Raw genomic sequence first — 5,812 nt, forward strand, 5'->3', positions numbered from 1 at the left:
GAAACCTATAATTTAGGAGACGTTCCAGCATTGTCTATTGATCAAATATTGGAGGCCACATCAGTCTAAGGACATCAAGAAATACCAGACCATCATAAACTGTCCAGAGATCACCAAACCAATGTCATCCTTACACACCTTCCCACACCTACCCTTCACCAGGCTTCCTTTAAAAGAAGAGCTGCAAACCTCCAAAATTCATCTTTTGAAATAACCCCCATTCTCCCTTGAATGTGTACCATCTTCCCTATATGAATATCTGTTTTTGCCTCTAACTGGTTCATGCTGAAATTCTTTTTTACCACATATGCTAATGACCCTGCTGGTCTTGTGCCAAGTACCCTGCTCCTAAGGACTCTTAAGGACACTCTTCCAGAGATTTATTCTCCAGCATCATTGAAACATGACTTTTAAAAATGGAATTCAGGTGGGGTATGATTCTTCCATTGGCCACAGCCCAAGCCAGACTTTGTTGGAATTTGAGGGAAGAATTCTTCCTTCTTTCTCAGTACCTTCACGGGTAGAGAAGCAAGGATGGTGGAATGTGATGGTCATCATTATACAAAGTACATGTATGAAGACTTGAATTGGGTGTCAACATACCTCAGATACAAACAGAGATGTGTATATTAAGCATTGTTATGCAAAAAAGTACATGTTTAATGGCATAAATTGGCCTGAACATACTTTAATATACAGTGATACGAAAAATAGTGCTCTACATGTGTAATAAGGATTGTAATGCATTCCACTATTATGGTGTATTTAAAAATAATAATAAAAAAATTTTTAAAAAAATCACATAGATAACTAATTACAAAACTGGGTCTATGCCCATGTCTCAGACTTCTTGTTCCCACTCACTCCACTGCACAGTATATTCCAGCTGACATGAAAAAAAAAAAAAAAAGCCATGTCCTGAAGAGAGAGCCAGAAACTCAACATGCACAGAAGGATTTCTTTGTGTGTCCAAAAATGCTCCAAAAGAGCAGCCCAGCAGGAGACCCAAGGAGAGCATAGAGTGGCCTCTTGTTGCTCAATGTGGATCAGAACCCACCCGCAGAAACAGCTGCCTCTCTACCAGCTCTCTCCCATCCCCACCTCCAGTCCAAATTGATTTTGTGCTTCCTGTTTTTCTGTGCTTGACAAAGAAATCAAAAGTAACATGCTGTCAGTGGACAGTTGCCAAAAAGCAGAGTGGCCTTTAAAAAAAAAAAAAGAATCACCCGCTTTACATTTCCAACTGCAGTTCAAAGTCGCTTTGCAAGTAGCCACTGCATTATGCTAATAATATGCTAAATCATTAAGGTCTTCCTATTTGTCTATTGATTGTTTAAGTAGAATGTTATGACAGGGAAGTATCCGTGCTAGGAGTATCGACCAGCCTGAAGCACAGTCTCAAGCAGGCTCTTCTCCTGCATGCATCACATTAACTGATATATTGCCCACCACAAGTCATTTCATCAGTACCCTTGACAATGCACAATGATAGTCTTTTGGGAGGAACTTTAATTTTTCTGGAAAATTTGAGAAAATAGAGACCTTTATATACAAATAAATTTAATAATTATGCATTAAGTGGTTTTCATGAGCCAGGCACAGGGCCAGGAGTTTGACCTGTATCATTTTGAAGATAGCAGTGCTACACAAAGAAACTATTATCTGTTTTGTACACTTGTTGAAACTGGGACTTAGAAAGGCGAAGTCGCTCTTCTCAGCTTGTGGCCGATGGTGGCTGTTAAAAATATTTTAACTTTGATCCTTCTGAGTTGCGGCTGCTGTTCCTAGATATGTCAATACATTACTGAAGGAGTGACGCTAGCTTACTTGATCATATTTCTGGAGTGAGTATCAGACAGTGAGTGAGTGGATAATTGAGTTCCATCTTTTTACAAAGTCAGTTCTCCCATTAGTGACAAGATGAGGGACATTGGGAATAAATGGCTCCAGCATACTAGTCCCCCTTGGTGAAGTCGTAACAAATGTACATAATTGAAATATATCCTTGGCGCCCCAGAACCCAGGGCACACTGCATTCACTGACCCACTGATCCAAGGGAAGCTGCACAGAGTGAGGTTCCTGAGATGAGGAGGGTTTCTTTGACACACAGCGAACTACACTGAGTATTCAAAAATAATGCTCATTTTTAAAAGGCTGAAGGAAATTTCAGAATGGTCTTCGAACTGAGATTCATTGAGATGTCTTCATAGACATGAGGCTGGAGAAAGGGACGTGGAGAAGAGGAAGGAGAATTGAAATATCAGCATCCTGGGTGTCAGCTGGCTTTGAACAGAGCAGCTCTTCTCCTCTCTCATTTGACATTGTCAATTATGTATAAGCTTTGTCCCTTAAAGAGAATTCTTCATGGGGAACAAAAATGATCTGAAATATTTGTAAACTAATCAACAGAGTATAGAAAGACCCATCCCCCCATTTAAAAAAAAATTATTTTATTCTAACTGTAGAAATGGATTTTTAGAAAATGTTATGTTCCAGGACTACTCAGGTCACCCCTCCAGTATTGTTTACTAAGAAAATTGAAATCTTTGATTCTAACACTCATCTTGACCCTGGGCCTTTTTCAACCTTCTTCCTTGTTAGCTGAGTACAGATGACTCTAACCAGTTGCTAATTCTCCATTCACACACTGCATAGATTAGCTTTCTGTCTATGCAGAAAGGTTCAGCTATTCTATTGCCCCAGTCAATTAATAACAGCATTCTTTCTGCCAATACAAAGTAATAGTTTTCTTTGAGTTTCAAAATGCCTTTCTCATTTTTGAGATTTTTTTTGTCTGTTCACATCTTCATTCATTAATCCATGTCTCACTATCTCTGTATCCAAAAAATGTTCCCTTTCCTGCTTTGACTCCAAAGTGTTCTTTTATTCAACTTTGGGCTCTGTTAAGTATTTAACTTTTTTTTTTAGAACACTAAACTAGTGTGTTTATTTTTTTTATAACCTTATTTCCATTTTGCTTAAATGTCTGCAGAAGAATGGCTCAAGACCAGGGGGTTGTTCCTAAGCACTCAGTGTCCTGAGCAGTGGGATCTGTGGGCCAGTCTTCAGTAGCCATGTGGGTGTTCCAGCCTTTCATAGGGACTGCTGGGTAGACACAGTCCGCATCTGCATGCCTGCAGGACAGTCTGCCACCCCGGGGTTGAGTAATCGTGAACTTGGGAGCTGGTGCAGTCCATTCACTGTGAAATTCCCCCTGTGGTCACAATTTTTTTTCAGCAGCAGCCTCCTCCTTCCTTTTCAACTTCTTCAGTATCTCTATAGAAGTAGAAATCAGGCATAACTTACCTGGGGGGCTCATAGGAAATGGTGCCACGTAGGTGCAGAACTTCTCGGGCTAGCATCTACCATTCAGACCCACAGAGTGCGCTCCCTGTTGTTGCTCATAATGACAATGTCCACACAGCGTGGGGAGAATCTGTGTTACACTGAGCAATGGTAGGCGGGTTGACATAAGATGTTTCTGTGAGAGGCTGGTGATCAACCCTGGGATCAGTAACCATAGGAAGATGTAGCTCTGGGAAGGCTGCCTGGATCCGGTTAGTGATGGCTGCAGGAGGAAAGCAGCCAGCAAGCCACAGGAGTGGCTCCCGTGGCAGCAGCAAAATTCAGCACATCCTGCTGGCCAATATTCCCGGAGGATGTGACACTGATATCAGCAGGGTTTTGGTTGGCAATACTGGCAAGAGCTGTCAGCAGAAGCTTCTCCCAGGCCCTCTTCAGATTTATGATGTATAAAACATCTTTTTTCCTTTTGTAGATACATTGTTCCATCAGCAAATCACGGTTGTTGTCGCCCAAGTGGGTTTTTGTTGCAAGGATTTTTTTTTTTAACTAACAGGGCTTGAACCTAGGGGGCACTTCATCCTTAGGCCACATCTCCAGCCCTTTTTATCATTTTATTTTGAGTTGCTTAGGGCCTCACCAAGTTGCTTAGGGCCTTGCTAAGTTGCTGAGGTTGGCTTCGGACCCCCATCCTCCTAACTCTGCCTTTGGGGACATCCTCCTCCTTCGTTTGCGGGACATCAAGAGCTCCACACATTGTGGGAGCTTCAATTTAAGTTATGATGGGAAATGAGAACAACACTGTTTGGAGCTCTCCCTGGGTAAGATGGGAAGGTTGGACAGAGTCCTTTTAAAGATCAGGTTCCCTTCTTTCTTTTTTACCATTTTTATAACATTATTTACTTACAGCAATTAAAATTGAAATTCCAAATCTTTTCCCTGGAATAGACTCCATATCAGCTACGTTCCCAGAGAAGAACAAGGCACTGTCAAAAATCTGATGGAAAAATCTAACTTTGTTTTGATTTCAGTTCAAGAAACATTTGTTGTGTGCCTCCTACTTAAGTCATGTGCACGGTACATGCAATTCCGTGATTCAAATAAATACTCAGTGCCAGAAGCTCTCCATTTGACCTCTTCAGGGTCACTCTTTTGATCTTTCTCCTGACCCTCTGTCCTCAGCACATGAACATCATTCTCCCATTAGACAAGAAAACAAATGCACAAATACGTCCTGAGTCATACCCACATACAGTGATACCCTCAGCTTCTCAGCTAAACTTTAAAAAATGATATATTACATTTCCTATTTCCACACCTTCAACTCCTATTAAATATTCTGGTTCATTGCAACCTACTCCATCTGTTAGCATGCCACCCATACTACTCCTACTTTTTGAAAAATATAACCTACCATTAAAAGAATGCCTCTAATTATTCACCCTGCCCTTGAACATATTTATGGATAAGTTTGTCTTCCTCATCAGAATAAAGCCCATAAGAAAAATAATCATGTTTAACTTAGGTTTACATCATGGTAAACTGCTGTTTAAGTTGCTATTAACCATTTATATTTCATGAAAACAGCAATGTAATTTCAACTTGCTATCTCTGTATCCAGAGCATCAAATACAGAATGTAGCATAAATTTTAGGTTTACTAAATACTCAATAACTGAATTAAAATATCCTTAATTTATAACTTTTTGAATAGCTGTTGCAGACTTTTTTTTTTTAGTTGTTGATGTACCTTTATTTTTTTATTTATTTATATGTGGTGCTGAGGATCAAACCCAGTGTCTCACACATGCTAGGCAAGTGCTCTGCTGTTGCAGTCTTTTAAACTTACACTTATTTCTCTGAATTTACCTCAAATATTTTGTTCTTCAAAGCTTTAAGAACCAATGTATATCTTACCAAAAGGAAAAGTTGTTTGCATATTATGGAAACTAATAACTTATAAATATTTTCCACAAAGTGTGTTTGAAATCACATTACAGGTCTTTGAAATAAAACATTTCATTTAAGTCATTGTTACTATATTATAATCAATAAAGTTGTACTAACGAGTTGGAACTCATGTTACTTCTTCTGTATAAATTTTTTTTCAAGTTTCATTTGCTTGTGTTACTTTATTTATTTGTTTTCTCATGGGATTGAATGGTCTTGCACATTCTAAGCAAGAGCTCTTCCACTGATCAATACCTGCAGCCCCTTGCTGTTATTTTAAAATTAAAAGATGATATTGTGGTTTTTTAAAAATTTTTTGTTTTTTTAGATATACATGACAGTTGAGTATATTTTGATATATACATGAAGTTTAACTTAATTAGGATCCAATTCTTGTGGTGGTACATAATATGGAGTTTCACTTGTGTATTCAGATAAGAACATAGGAAAGTTACTTTTGATACATTCTACTATTCTTCCTAATCCTATGCCCTCTTCCATTTATTCCTCTTTGTTAGAATAAATTTCTGTATTAAACTTAGGATAGCAACCTATACTT

General features: G+C 38.8%; 1 pseudogene; it reads right to left on the minus strand.

The window, feature by feature from the left end:
• Nucleotides 1-3,002: 3,002 nt before the first annotated feature.
• Nucleotides 3,003-4,061, minus strand: LOC107142254 (annotated as a pseudogene).
• Between the last annotated feature and the right edge of the window lie 1,751 nt (nucleotides 4,062-5,812).

This window comes from Marmota marmota, unplaced genomic scaffold (genome assembly GCF_001458135.2).
Source record: "Marmota marmota marmota unplaced genomic scaffold, marMar, whole genome shotgun sequence".
NCBI classification, from domain to species: domain Eukaryota; kingdom Metazoa; phylum Chordata; class Mammalia; order Rodentia; family Sciuridae; genus Marmota; species Marmota marmota.